The sequence below is a fragment of the Rattus norvegicus genome, chromosome 14 (genome assembly GCF_036323735.1).
Source record: "Rattus norvegicus strain BN/NHsdMcwi chromosome 14, GRCr8, whole genome shotgun sequence".
Classification (NCBI taxonomy): Eukaryota; Metazoa; Chordata; class Mammalia; order Rodentia; family Muridae; genus Rattus; species Rattus norvegicus.
In genome coordinates, this window is record NC_086032.1 from 96,590,071 (window position 1) to 96,606,705 (window position 16,635).

Below are 16,635 nucleotides of genomic sequence, written 5' to 3' on the forward strand. Positions count from 1 at the left end.
ACAATTTATTAATTGTTCGATGAGAAATACTGAGTTATTTAGTTGATTTTTTTTCATTTTTATCTTAAGAAGACTATGGGGATTAGATTTACCTTATTCACCTGAAAGATGAGGAAAGCAGTGACTAGGAAATAAAACTGGTTAAGAAAATACAGTTAAAATAGTTGACTCGGGGTTCAAATTTTACGGTAGTTAAATATGAAAGCTCTAATTCAAATCTATGTCGCATAATTCACCTCTGCAAAGTATAAATTTGTAAGTGTTCAACTGGAACAACATTCTAATATAAAGCATATAAGTGTATTGCTATGTAACATATAGCATATGTAATATATTATCATGATATGTATCTCATAACATATAGTATCACTATTAATTTTCACCACAATAATTATCAAACCCTTGGCTCTTTGCTTGTTAAAGAAATGCTATGCCATTAAAATATATTCTATATATGTAATGTATATATACATATGTACATTTGGTATTCTATATTATGCATATATGTGTATTATGTATATAAGTATGCATGTATATACTTATGAATATAAGTATATATAAATATAAAGACATGTATACTTATGTATATATTGCTGTGTGTATGTATAAATACATGTCTATATACACTTATGTACATATAGTAGATATTGTAGATATATAATATATATTCCTGTTCATGCATTTTATACTGTGATGGGTTTCATTGATTGTCATCCTTTTACAGCATGTAGAACTACCTAAGAGACAAGCCTCTTGGTTTGGTTGTAAAAGGTTTTCTAAATTAGATTAATTGTCTTAGGGAAGTCCCACTTAAATGATGGTAGCACCTTTCTATGGTATGGAGTACGAGACTGAAAAACATGGAGAAAGCAAGCAGAACACTAGTATTCACTGCTTTCTGCTTCCTGATTTTTCATGCTCACAGTTTTCCTGACCCAGTGAGCCCATACAGAGGCCACTACAGCTGTGGTCCAAGAGGCTGTGCTGCATGTAAGAGGTCAGGCAGCAGAACTTGCCATCTTACCGTGTGGTACTAGTCTTCAGGCATGACAGATGCGATATTGAGTATGTCCTAGAATCTTACTCTGTGTTTCCATAGAGATACTAATGCTAGGTAATCCAAGGCCAGCTTGAAGTTCCTTTAAGGAGGTCCTGTGAGGAAGCTGAGAAAATGAGAGTTGCATGTAGACATGGAGCTAGTTCAAATGGGAAACTATTTGTGCTGTAGAGGTCAAAGTTGGGGTTGGGCAAGGCTACCTAAATCCTTTGAAGCTTAGATGATTCCATTTTGAGCTCCCGATGCTGGACATGGAGCTGCAGGATTTGATGTTTTCCTTCCTGGGGTTTACTCTGATCCTTGGTTGCCATGATTCCATTTCTTCTTTGTAGAATAAGGGATATTTACTTTGTGACAATATATTCTTGTTGTTATGTGACTTGATTTTTATTTTATAAGAGCTCACACTCAAGAAACTATTTCATGTTTCAGAAGAGGGAAAAGTGTCAGATGCAGCAGGTTTAAGAGGGACCAATAAATTTCTGAGGGTAAGGTCTACTAGCCGAGATACTGATGCAAAAAACAGACAAGTGACAGAGTTCTTAAGTCTCTAAGGAGAGTTGAATCCCGTTACCAGGGACAGCATGACAGGGGCTCAAAAGTAACCCTGCCAGCAGCAGAGGTCTCTTCTCTGAAGATGGAGATGGTTTCACAACAGGAGGATGCACGGCCACCAATACCTCCTTTGATGTAAACTCAATTCTCCAGGTGAGAAGTCCTGTCACCTAGAAGACTGTTGGCTAGATATTCCATAGACACTATTTCAGTGGGGTGCCACCTATATTTGGTAGAATGGAAGCTCTGTGTCTGGAGCAGTAGCTGGAGTCTAACATTACAGTCTTACAAAGAGACTTGAACTTTTAACAGTGGTACAACCTTTAATGACTATGGGGACTTTTGATGTCAGGCTGAATGCATTTTCCGTTATGAGGTGGCCATGAGCCTATTAGGGAAAGAGAAGGTTATAACTTAGCAGTGGTATGTTTCTGGAGGTTCCATTGACAAGAGACAGACTTGTGATGGTTCGTAGTGATTATCAACTAAAGGGACTAGATGATTGCCTAAGCCACGGCTTTCTGGTTATGCTTACAGGACATTATTTAGATTAAATTACTTGACCTGGAGGGACCTACTTTAATTCTTGGTAACACTATTCTGAGGGTCCTAGAGTAAATGAAGAGGAGATACTGAAGAGTAGAATTCTCTTCTCTGCTTCTGGACAGCAGTCACAAGGTGACCACCTACTTCTAGCACCTGTGGCCATACCTTTCTTGTCATGATAGGCTATCCCCTGGAGCTGGGAGATAAAGTAAGCCCTTCCTTCCTGGGGTTGTTTTTGTGATGGTGTTTTCTCACATCAGCCAAAACGTAACAAAGAGATACACTTGCCTATCTTTGATGTAACTGTAACTGAAATTCTCAAGCTCATTACAAATATTACACAGAATTTACATGGTCACTTAAATGTTTCCTGCATTTCTACAAAAGAATCTGCAATGAAAGGCATTAAATGGGCTGCAATTTGTAAGCCTTTCATTAAATAATGAGTCTCAGCTGGATTTCTTTAAAGGAATATTAATGCAAACATATGTAACTAGCATCGTAAGAAATTAGCCTTGCTGGCTTAGTCTTGAATCAATCATTTTAAGCTATGCATTAGAGTCTTTGGTGATACAGTTCTGTCCTAGACAGCTCAGCACAAAGTGTGGGATGAACACAGTGGTTTTCAGAGCATGATTTGTGTCAAATGCCCCCTAGCAATTCAGGTTTCCTGGGTTTGCTGGGAATGATGAAATCCATGTGTAGAGAGTTGGGGAATGTAGTTCAGTAGTTGAGTGCTTGCCTTGTGTGTGCAAGACCCTGGGCTCAACTTCCAGGACTACAAAGCAAAATCAAATAAAACAAAAACAAAACCCCATACATAGAAAGACAGATTGGTGCTGCTCAATGCTCAGTAGCCAATTCCTGATTTCTAATGTGTGTGCTCTTGGACAAAATGCTAAGGGATGAGTCCAACTTCACCCAACCTAGAGCTGGATTTCCAGATAAAGGAGCCAGATTGGGTTTTGGTGTGGGTATGGATGTGGTATGATACAATCTCCAAGACCCAATTTAAGTTGTCAAGGTCTGAAAATTTTACGAGGCACTTTCAATTTTTCTTTTACATTGTTATTAGACTAGTTCAACACCATCTCTGAGGTCGGAGTATTTATGCAATCGTGCATACTTACTTTATTACTCAGAAGACATTGCTTTAACAGCAAAGATTAAGTCATCACCAAAAGACAGTTAGGGATTTAGTTAAGAACGATTGGGAAAGGCAATAAGGCAAACTTCTAAGGTATTGGATTAGACATGTCTGCTGGTTCTGGGGAAAGCCAATGCAAAGAGCTTCACAAGGTTCTGCAGGCTTATGGCCGTGCCAAGATCCAAGAGGTTCACTGTGGAAATCACTGTGTGGAGTTGACACTGTAATCACATTTGACTGTGATTTTTATCTTCCTTCCTTTATCCCACAAGGGCTCCTCCTCACCTCTACTTTCCATTGGAACAGCACATTTAAAGAAAAATTTCTTCCCCAGGGATGGATTTGATCAGTTGCTACTTTATGGTATGGCTTAGCTTGTTTTTCTTGGTTAGTTTAAGATTCAAATTTGTAGTCAGTACACTGTACAAATAGTGCTGGGTCTGACCTATCTCCTGGTATCAATAACTATGCTGTCAGACTAATTCCCAATTCATTTTCTAGGTGATGTCAGATTGATACATATGTTATAAAATTTCCCACTGACCTTTCACAGAATAATTTTGGTAGTGATACATGAAGGCTGCCTCAGCCAATTATTTTATGAAGAGATACTAAAATCTCTCTGAAGGGATGATATTCATGCCATCTAACTATGGAAAATGGAGTGGGTTAAAGTTCTGAAAAAGTAGCCAACTGCACTGGGCATGCTCAGTATACACCCAAGCAAATGACAAAACAATTCCAATGGACAAACCCGTGCAGTGCTTTTAAGGATATTTCATAAGTCAGTTTTCTATTGTTAAACAGTTAAAACATCTCCAGGCAAGATGGCTCAGCGGTTAAGAGCACTGACTGCTCTTCTAGAGGCCCTGAGTTCAGTTCCCAGCAACCACATGGTGGCTCACAACCATCTGTAATGGGATCTGATTCCCTCTTCTGGTGTGTCTGAAGAGAGTAACAGGGTATTCACTTATATAAAATAAATAAAATCTTAAAAAAAAACCATCTCCAGGTTGGGGAGTAGGCCAAGCTGCCGTATGAACAATTCTACCAATATGATTTAACAAAACAGAGCAGATGCCACTCCGTTCTCCTTGGTAGACAGTCTAGTGAAATCCAGGTCATTTCAGTTTCAGTTTAACCTCAAATGAAATTTCCAGGAAGGTAATTCATGATAGTTAAGTTTTATTAAGTAAATATTATACAGATCTTTCTTCCAAAGGTAAAAAAAATGAATTACGAAAGTGAAAGTGTCTTACTATTTTCAATATGTTTATGTTGTAGCAACCACCAAAATGGTTGCAACATCTTCAGAAAAAAACAAAACAAAACAAAACAAAAAAAAAAAAAAAAACCAAAACCAAACCAAACCAAACTAAACCAAAACAAAAAACCTGGGGCCAAAGAGAGCCCTGAAGAGATGGTTCAGTGATTAAGGGCAGTTATTGCTCTTGCATCAGACCTGAGTTCAATTCCCAGCATCCGTATGGCAGCTAATCCTGCAACTCCGGATCCACGGGATCTGAAACTCTCTTCTGGCTTCTGTGGGCATGGCACACACATGAAGCACAGATATACATGTGGTCAAAATACTCATACATATAATATAAAATACATCTTAAGAAACAATTTATAATAAAAATAAAGCAAGCTGAAGTTGCTGATTCTTTATTCTATGCTTCTTTCTACCTTATTCTTCACAGCTGCCTCACTTACATGATAGAAACCGTAGATGAATCAAGCCATTATTCCAAGTGGAGTATATTGTCTCTCACTCATTCTCATGATGCACAGGAGGAAGGACCAGTCTTTTTTTCTAGTGAATTTTTGGGGACATCATTTCTTGATTCCCTTGGGAGGTCTCAGTGGAGAAATGTGGTTGTACTATAAAACTATGACCCTTTGTTCTGGTCTAAAAGATCCTTGAGAATATTTCTGATCCACTGCTGTCTCTGCTTTATTGGCGAGCTCACTGTTCTCTCCACCGTAAATAATCAGATAACACCTGACTTTGCTAAATGTCTTTGATTAAGTCTAGATACAAATCCATAAAACTTGCCTGTGCTGGTTAGTCTTTTGTCAACTTGACACAAACTGAAGTCATTTTTTTTTTTTTGAAGGAAGAACCTCAATCAAGAAAAGGCAAGACAGTGGGGTCATTTTCCCGATTAATGATTGATGTGGGAGGGCCCAGCCCACTGTGGGCGGTACCATCCCTAGCAGGGCGTTTCTGAATTGTTGAAAAGTCAGACCTAACAAGCTATGAGAAAAGAAGCCAGGAAGCGGTCTTCTGTCAGGACCTCCGCTTCAGTTCCTGTCTCCAAGTTTCTGCTTGAGTTTTGTCCTGACTTCCTTCAGAGGTGAACTGTGTGATGTGGAAAGGAAGTAGTTTCCTCCTCCAAGTTGTTTTTGTTCAATATTTTATCCCAGCAGCAGAAAGCAAGCTCAGGCACCACGCTTTCTCTAGAAAGGCAGAAAGCAACAATGTTTCCCAATAGTTCGCTTTCTCAACACACCCAGTTCTTTCCACATTATTATCTACAATAGATTATATATTTAGAAACATTTCTTTCATTTTCCACCAAGAGAGCATAAGAGGTTTTCTTTATTTTTCTCAGTCTGTTTTGTTCCCTGGTCTTCCTAACCTCAGTCAGTGCCTAGAGTAGTGCCTGGTACATGATGACAGACAAAGATAAACCTTTAAAGAACCTGTTTATATGAAAGGTTGGGCTAACACACTCTCTGCCCATTTCTGTGAGATCCTCTGTGTGTATTGAGAAATGTTCACAACTTAAGCATTTTATAGCTCTAATGCTTAAATAAAGCCACCCAAACCTGTTCCCCACGTAGCTGAGAAATACTTCTAGGGAAATATTCTGGGCATTTGTAATAGGTTTTTAGGTGTTCCTTTTTTTTTTTATTCCATGTAACTGCTCCTATCCCAGAACTGTTCAATCATTTCCATTGATTTCAGGTCAGGAGCCCATACAGCATAGTCTGTCGGCTTCTCACTCCTTTCTAAGTACAGAAAAAGTTCCTTCCCCTGTTCTTTGCATTACTGTAAGAGTTTACCAGAGTTAATCAGCTGAAAATTGGAGACCATGAGAGGCACACAACAGATAGCAGAGCCAGCACCATGGGAAGAAGTCTGGTTTGGCTCAGTCTATCGGAGCCTATCTCTCCAGGCTTTTCTGTAGTCCTAGGTCTCCCATTTCCCTGGGAACACACCTTCAGCCTTGTCCCCCTTTGTTCTCCCTGGCTTTCTCATTTCCTACCTATGAACTTACTTGAGCTCCTCACCAAAATAAACAATATTAGAGCACGGTTGAGGCTTGGACAGAATTTTACTTTATCAAAATAGCAACTCAGCCTGAAGAAAACGTTCTGCTGTGCTGGCCCTTTGGACGGTCAACGTCTTCCCTTCTGGGTTAGGCCCATGTTTTACTTTTGAAAAGTTAAAAACAAAACAAAGCAAAACCAAAACACAGTAAAAACTCTTCTCAAACAAGAGCGAGCAGTTCTTCCTTTAGAAATATTCTGGTGCATTTAGCATAAATCATAGAATGTTTATTTTACTTTAGAAGGAAAAGCCTGAGGCAGAAGAGCAGGATCTGGGAAGGTCATAGGAGTCAATGGTGCAATCCTGAGCAAGCTACCTGAGTGGGTGATGAACTTGATCCTACTGGCAGTAGTTTCTAAAGAACTGTCAGACATGTTCCAGCACTCCAAATTAAGTAGATGATCTTTATCTACCTAGGTTTTACAGTGAAATGATGAATTTCCAACATTTCCACTATTGCACGTGTTAGCCTCAGGCCCATGTCACAGGAAGGTGTACAGACTGGTTGCTGCCATGTTAGTTGAGGTAAACAGTGTGCTCGTAGTACAATATGCAGTTATGAAATATAGAAGCTTAGCACTGCACATGGACTTAGAATTTTGGTTTGAAACTCAACTCTTTGCTGTTACTTGGCTGCAGGATCCTGGGGAAATAAATTTCTTTATTTGTCTGAGCCTATATATCTTAATAATGAATAATCAATTGTATTAGTTAAATAGTAAGTTAATAAAATTGAATTCTCAAAGCATATTTACCTCTGGAGAAAGAATAGTAAAATAAATATTAGCTATCAATAGAGTAAGTAGGATCAGACTTTTACTGATATTTGAAGAGAATCAAAAGAGTGGAATCAAGCATTGAATGGGCATATCAAACAGAGTAGTGATAATCATAATATGCAAATTTAACTTTAAAATGTTGATCATTGAGTTTATTATAGAAGTTAAACTCAAAGAATAATGGCATACTGCTCTAGGAGTATATAAGAAACTTTCTTAGGAGTAGCTGATTCTCAACATGGGAGCAGTCCCTACACTCCCGTCTGTCTCTTATCTGGGGAGTTATGTCTCATGTAGGTTCATGTTGTGTTTGATTGTCTGAGGAAAGGCTTGTAAGCATCTGAGAAGCCACACCATGAACATGACTGAATTCCTTTATATTCCCTGTGGGACTAGGATTCTTAATTTTACTTATTTTAGAATAAGGGAACTACTCCTACATGATTTTACCCTCATCTTTTCTCCCCCAAAATCCTTCTCAGATTGATGGTATCTTATACTCTTTTGCTCTTTCTCGTCATCTTCCCCCATATACACACACAGGTATTCAGGTATTCATAAGTACCACCTGTTTCTCTTCTCTCTCTCTCTCTCTCTCTCTCTGTCTCTCTGTCTCTCTCTCTCTGTCTCTCTCGCTGTGTCACACACACACACACACACACACACACCTGGGATGGCTTCTCTCTCTGTCTCTCTGTTTCTGTCTCTGTCTCTCTGTCTCTCTCTCTCTCTCTCTCTCACATACACACTTGGGATGACTTCTCTCTCTGTGTCTCTGTGTCTCTGTGTCTCTGTGTCTCTGTGTCTCTGTGTCTCTGTGTCTCTGTCTCTGTCTGTGTCTCTGTCTCTGTCTCTCTCTCTCTCTCTCTCTCACACACACACACACACACACACACACACACACACACACACACACCATCCGTTGATTTTATTTACAATCGCTCAGATGTTTATGTCTTTAGCGCTAACTGCTTAGGGTTGAATCACCTATTAGGAGGCTCATCTCTGGAGAAGACTAATTCTCCTTTTGTCAATAATCATTCATCACCTCTTTATGATAGGTAATAACCCCTTGGAGTACTGGTGTCTCCACAAACAAGGGCATTTGGGGCTCTAATGGAAAGAAAATTGAGTAGTGTGGTGTTAATAATCCCCAATTTTTGGGAGTAAAAGGTAGTCACTAAATGAAATTGACAGCCAACAGTAGAGACTACTAAATTTTCAGATTAAACTCTAAAAGAAAGATATACCAGTGCAATAGTGGCATTGATGGTATAAAAGTAACCAACCACTTTTGAATTGGATTTAAGGCCCCCTTTAAGAGATGGAACCCATACCTGACACTGATAAAGTGACCAAAACCTTGAACTAATTAGGTCATACATAGTCTCTAGGGGTAAATCTATGATTATTATTCTATTGAATGAACATAGATATAAAATGACTTCTGTCATAATTCGATATTCATGGATCAATGACACCACTCAATCCACTCAGAAATGCTTCTTTATGTCATTATGTAATTAACTGAGACATAATTAATGTAGAGAACCTCATGGGACATTATGTAGAGATAAGAGGCTTAGGAGCATCCAGCCTTAAATGGGATCTCTTTCTCAAATCCCTCTTCTAAAAGCTCAAGATGTATTGTAGAAGAAAAGGAGGAAAGATTGTAAGAGTAGAGGATAACTCCAAGGTCCTGGTGTCTTCCATACACAAAAGAATTGATATACATTGTGAACATATAAGGCAGTGCTGGCTGGACAATTTCTGTACTGGTTCAAACCAGACAAGACCCCAAGAATGAGAAGGAGAAGAGACTTGTAACTGATACTTGCTGGGAAAGGAAAACCCAGTTTTCTCCAATGGAATGTCACAGGGGATATCAATTACATCCCAATTCAGGAGTAGTTGGCCAATATAAAACAGACTCCATGTATTTGCTTTGTTTATGTATATATATACATATATATATGTATATATGTGTGTGTGTATGTGTGTGTATAACATGTGTGATGTGTACATATAACATGTTATATGTATAACATGTATATGATATGTACCCATTATACATATATACAAAATAATATATACATGCATTTAAAATGTACATATATTACATATAACATATATATACCCAAACAAAGGAAAATTAAAAGGATACAAAATTACATATATATGTGCACATATACATACACACATACATATATATATACATACATAATACATACATACATACCGATGAACACACTCTCATGTGGTTTTTGTTAGTTTTGAATTATTTTGTTTTCTTTTTTAAGAGTGTGAGAGAAAGAGAGATAGCAAGCATAAGCATGAAGTTGAGTGGGTAGGGAGGTGGGAGGCTATGTGAAGAGTTGGGAGGTGGGAAATATAATAAAACATTTGTATGGAAAAATTTAAATAATAAAAAGGAAAAAAAAGTATTTTCTCAGGACGTGTCAGAATCAATGAAACTTCACTGACTTCTATTTCAATTCATTCATATATACCCAGGTGTCTTTATCAATAAGGACTTAACCTTTCACCTCTGGGGCACAACCAAGAGCAACAGCTACAACCCATAATATTTTGGACAAGAACTCAAAATACAGCTTCTCATGCCTGCTTTGGGGGCTTTGTTAGATCATCTACAACTCTTGGGAGAAGCATTTAACTCAGAGGGGAAATTTTTATTTGAACGGTGTATATGTTTACCCTGAGTTATGTGTATTATAAGCATTTTTAGATAATTAATATTATGATTTCTTCAGTGTTTTCAGACATATTTCATGTTATTTCCCCTCCTTTTTTTTGTTGGTATTTGTCTCACTACCCCTCCCTAATTAAAATCTTTCCAATTTCCCATCACCCCAACACCCTGCCTACTGTTCCACTCACCATTCCATGATGGTCCCTTTTCAATCCCCATTCCCTGGTTTGTGCAGTTACTCCAGGTTGTATACTCATGTCTGGAAGATCATGACAAATGGGATCATGACCAAATGCTCAGCCCTTCAAACAAATACACATAATAAATGAGATGAGCAGGTTGCATTTGCATATATAGGAACACACAGGCATGTGTACATGCACACCGACAAACAAACAAAGCCAGGAATTTGAAAGAAAGTTGGAGGGGGATACTTGGAAAGGCTTGGAAGGAGAAAACAGAATGAGAAAATGATGCAATTTATTTTCTAAAAAAGAATTTATAGGATTAAACAGGAAAAATAATAAAAGAAAAGTTATACCCAGGCAGAGACTAGGAGTTAAGAGCTCTTGTACAAGTATGAGAACCTGAGTTTAGCCCCCCAAACCGGCATACAGTTACAGGTATGTACACACACAGACACACACAGACACACATGCACACATACACCCCCACACAGACACAGACTTATACACATACACACACATGCACACAGATGTGGACACACACATATACACACATTTACACTCATGGATACACACATACACACATGGACATGGAGATGGGGACACACATATACATACATGTACACATATACACACACTCACACACACACACAGAGACAATTTGCTCATATAAATTCAGAGTTGTCGCGTACAATATTATAACATGTGCTTCTGGACCAAGGTGACATGTCCACCAAGTAATGCACTTAGCTTCCTTTTGCTAAAAGTTTCAGGAAAATAGTAAAATAAAATATGTACTAAATGTACACTAATAATTGTTTTATATTCATTTCGGTCACTTGAGATACGACTAGTACAAGACTGTCATAGATACAAATGCAAAACCAAGACAAAACAAAATGACTTAGCTCTTGTGAACACACTCAACTCTGTGTGGGAGCATATTCTTTTGGGCAGGAGAGCTGACACTGATCTTAGTGAGTGGTCACAGGAGAGACATATGTTGTCCGGGAGAATAGGAATACTATTCTGATTCTGCAACCAAGACAGCTACTTAAGATTTTACTGACCTTGCCTAGTTAATAACATTTCTGTAGTTCTTTTGCATTTGTTCACATAAAAAAAACTGTGATTATCTCTGTTAACACACATGCATGCAGCACATGTGAGTGTGCACACATTTTGCTTAAATGTGTGATTATGAAAATATCAGGAAGCCTTCTAGTGTCTAAGATATTGTTATTTCAGTGGAACCAGGAAAACTCCTTTACCATGCCCCATTCTCTTTTTTTCTGTGACAAAGGCTTAAAATGACACTTGTGGTGACTCTTTGCTTTGGTTCTCTTCTTTGCAGTTAGTCCTCTTGTAATTACCCCAAGAGAGGTGATGGCTCCTGTCACATCAGATATTGAGTGTCTATGATCCAATTTGTCAGCAATGCTTAGTTTGAAGAAGGAGGGTAGCTGGCCGGGGTACTGGGCACCTGGAGATCAAGGATAGAGTTACTATTAACTTTAGATGAGCTCAGAAAAGAGAGATTGGGCACATGTAGGACTTACTGCACTCATAGTAGGTCCTTTATGTAGATGAATGGAATGTATGTTAGACTCTGTAATCATTGAAGCTTTCATTCTTCCTCTTTATTCAGTAACATCCTGACATCATAGACATAGAAAAACAAAATGGAGACAAATAACCATATCTTACATGGGTGAAGATGGAGTTATAAGAAAAACGCTGTAATTAACCAGCTTTGGGTTCTTATCACGATAACTGAAACTCATGAACATGGAGGCTCCACTACAAGGTTGAGCAGCCTCTCTTCTTTTGAATTCTGCGGAAGGCAGCACACCATGGTAGGCTCTCATGACAGAGCCAACCGCTCAGTTTCATGAGCTCGAGAGCTAAGAATGACTAGACTGGCTGTGGTATCTGAACTCACCTTTGGGACACATTCCCAGTGATCTAAAACTCTCTCACTAAGTCTCACATCCTAAAGACTCACAATACCAGTCAGGGATACCACCCCGAGCAACATGCCTTCTGCATGGAGAACTAGGAAGGCCCTTCTGCAAACTGCAGCAGTGTTACAGAAAAGAAAGCAACTCCCATGCTGTGGGAGAGGAGGCGAGAGATCAGGCACAGTGATTCATCTTCTCTATTTCATTAAGAAGGGTGAGTATAAAGGCTTCGGACAAGGCACAGGCTAGTTCACCAGTCCACAGAGCTGAGTGTCCTCAGAATTTAAAGTATGATTCTTGTAGAGTCTGGCCATCCCCTAAATACTTAATGTGACAGTGAAACACACCAGGAAGTGGGTGACCGAGAGGTTATTTGAGGTGTCATATTATACAGTGTAACAAGGACTCTTAAAAAGCTGTGAATGGAAACTAAATGACGGCAACTCTGGGCTTTCAAGACAAGCCGGGCAGTATAAACAATCAGAATATCATTTAGCTTCAGCCGGGAGTCCTAATTCTAAACAACCCACACATTCCCAGAGTTACATGGGGGAAAAAACCCCACTGATGGCTAAATAAACAGGGTGAGCACATGATTAATGCTTTAAAACAGCAAACTCTTCACATGTGTGGCTTTCCTCTAAGGACTGGGCAGCGAGACCTTGTTTGCAGTCTGTGTTTTGTTTATTTATTCTTCTTACACTGGATTCCTCTCTTGCAATATACCTTTCATCTCAATTGACTTTAGGGTGCAAAGTGAAAATGTCTAACGTAAGGGAAAAGTCGAACGCAGCGACAAGATTTCAGACTGAGCTATAACCAACTATATCAACAGACATAATTTTTCAGATAAAAATGACAGATAAAAAGACAGCAAGAGTAGCTGTTTTCTTTAGACACACCTAAAATCGAGTGTTATATTTCTAACAAAAGACAATAATCCAAAGCAACACAGAGCCTAAGAAGTGATGGGGGTCTGTTTTACCTCCATATCTTTTGGGAATATGGAGACAGCGAGAGACCCTAAGTAGGAATTTCCTCTTGTAGACTTAAACACTCTTGGCCAGTAAGCATACGCCATGAATCTTAGGACTTGGTGCCATGTTGCTTGTAAGTGGGTGTGCATTGTTTCCTACATGACACTGGTTCTCTTTGAGAACATTTTCCTACAAGAATATCATGTACTTCGACTGTACCCTTCCCACCCTATTAGGCTTCGTTTTCTTTTCCGGCCCTTTCTTATTAGTTCTTTTCCTTCTGCTGTGTGAATTCCACTTTCATGTATATGTGATTTAATACAGCCATGCGAAATCTAGGATCTGCACCTTCTAAAAACAATAAGCAGTATTTGTTTTTTCTCAGTCTGACTTAGTTCAATTAATATGATCATGTCTAACTGTATCTTTTTTTTCCTGTAAAATTTATCCCCCTTTGCAGCTGAATAAAATTCCAGTGTGTACATATACTACAATTTTAATCCAAGCCCCTACTATTACCCAAACTTATTCTATAATTTTTCCATGTAGCTGAAATAAACACTGATGTGCTAGTATGTTTGTTATATGTTAGCTTTGAGTCTACTGTAAAACTGTGAGACAGACAGGGCTATACTTGGGTTATATAGTAGAGATACTTTAAGGATTGGGAAAACCTTGATACTGATTTCTATAGTAACCAGACTAATTTAAGCTCCATCATCAACTAAATGTTCTAATTTCTCCACATACCTCCAAGTCTTTAGTGTTATTTGTTTTGTTTACATTTTAAAAATTGCATTTTTAAATTAATTTTATTGTGTTTTTGTTTATTTTTATTAATTAATTATTTTATTTATTTAAATCTTAAATGCTGCTCCCTCCCAATCCCCCCTCACATAGTTCTTCCCCTACCCTCCTTCCCTTTGCCTCTGAAAGAGTGCCCCCCACTATTGCTCTACCATGGGGCATCAAGTCTCTATAAGATTAGGTGCATCTTATTCCACTGAGGCCAAACAAGGCAGTCCTCTGCTATATATGTGCAGGGTGCCTAGGACCAACCCCTGTGTGCTATCTGGTTGGTGGAGCTCCCAGGGGTTCAGGTTAGTTGACACTGTTGGTCTTCCTCTAGGGTTGCCATCCCCTTTAGTTCCTTCAATACTTCCCCTAACTCTTCCTTAGGGGTACCTGATCTCCATCCAATACTTGGCTATGGGTATCTGCATCTGTCTCAGCCAGTTGTTAGGTAGAGCCTCTCAGAGGACAGTCATGCTAGGCTCCTGTCTGCAAGCACAACATAGCATCAGAAATAATATTAGGGATTGGTGCCCAGCCATGGGTTGGATCCCAAGTTGGGCCGGTCACTGGTCATCCATGCCTTCCATTTCTGCTCCTTTTCTGTCCTTGCATTTCTTTTAGACAGGACAAATTTTGGGTAGAAAGTTTTAAAGGTTGATTGGTGTCGCCCCACTGGGGGTCCTGTCTGGCTATTGGAGATGGTCTCTTCTGGTTCTATATTCCACAGTTGGACATTTTAGTTAAGATCATATGCATTGAGTCCTGGGAGCCTCCCCCATCCCAGGTCTCTGGAACTTCCTAGAGATTTTTCCCTCCCTCGCCCTTGGCAATTGCAAGAAAGACTGCCCACTCTCTCCCTATCTATTCAATACAGTACTTAAAGTTCTAGCTAGAGCAAGAAGACAACAAAACAAGGTAAATAGGATTCAAATTGGAAAGGAAGAAGTCAAGGTGTCATTATTCATAGAAGATATGATAGTATGCATAAGCGACCTTTAAAATTCTACCAGAGACCTCCTACAGCTAATCAAGAACTTCAGCAAAATAGGTAGGTATAAAATTAACTCAATAAAATCAATAGCTGTCTTTTATTTTTTATTTTTTATTTTTTTTTTAACTTTTGGTTGAAGATCAAATTTTTTTTTTTATTAACTTGAGTATTTCTTATTTACATTTCGAATGTTATTCCCTTTCCCGGTTTCCGGGCAACCATCCCCCTAATCCCTCCCCCTCTTTATGGGTGTTCCCCCCCACCCTCCCCCATTGCCGCCCTCCCCCCAACAATCACGTTCACTGGGGGTTCAGTCTTAGCAGGACCCAGGGCTTCCCCTTCCACTGGTGATCTTACTAGGATATTCACTGCTACCTATGAGGTCAGAGTCCAGGGTCAGTCCAGGTATAGTCTTTAGGTAGTGGCTTAGTTCCTGGAAGCTCTGGTTGCTTGGCATTGTTGTTCATAAGGGGTCTCGAGCCCCTTCAAGCTCTTCCAGTCCTTTCTCTGATTCCTTCAACGGGGGTCCTATTCTCAGTTCAGTGGCTTGCTGCTGGCATTCGCCTCTGTATTTGCTGTATTCTGGCTGTGTCTCTCAGGAGAGATCTACATCCGGCTCCTGTCGGCCTGCACTTCTTTGCTTCATCAACGGGATGAAAAAGAAATAAGGGAACAAAGTCTTTCACAATAGCCACAAATAATATAAAATATCTTGGTGCAACTCTAACAAAGCGAGTGAAAGATCCGTATGACAAAACTTCAAGTTTCTGAAGGAAGAAATTGAAGAAGATCTCAGAAGATGTAATGATCTCCATGCTCATGGATCGGCAGGATTAACATAGTAAAAGTGGCCATCTTACCAAAAGCAATCTACAGATTCAATGCAACTCTTATCAAAATTCCAATACATTTCCTTTTACAGACCTCGAAAGAGCAATTCTGAACTGCATATGAAAAAACAAAAAGCCCAGGATAGCCAAAACAATTCTAAACAATTTACTTACTTTGTTTGCACACGCAGTGCATATTTCTCTCATTTTCCTGGGATTAGGTGTAGGTCGTCAGGCTTCTCAGTTTTCATATTCAGCTCAGAAGCATCTGTTACCTGTTTTCATAATGATTGCTCTTCTGACTTGAGTGAGATACACTCTAATTTAGTTTTAGTTTGTATTTCTGTGATAACTAAAGATGTCATACTTTTTAATTTAATTGATTTTACTACATTTAATCAATCATCAATTGTGTGTGTGTGTGTGTGTGTGTGTGTGTGTGTGTAGCTTCACATGCATGCATACACATGTGCTGCATGTTGGTTCATTCCTTTTCCAATTTGGCTCATGGGTATCAAGCTCAAGTCTTTCAGGCTCGGCAGCAAGCTCCTTTACTGGCTGAGCCATGTATCTGGTCCATTGACCATTTTAAAATATGACTAATGGCCATTTGCAGCTCACTTTTGAGAACAGTCTGTTATAATCCTATTTGTTGATGGGGTTGCCTGATCTCTTTGTATTTTCTTTTGGAGTTCTTTGTCTTCTGGTTTCCAATCTTCTGCTAAATGTATAACTAAGAAGATCTGTCATTCTCAGCTATAA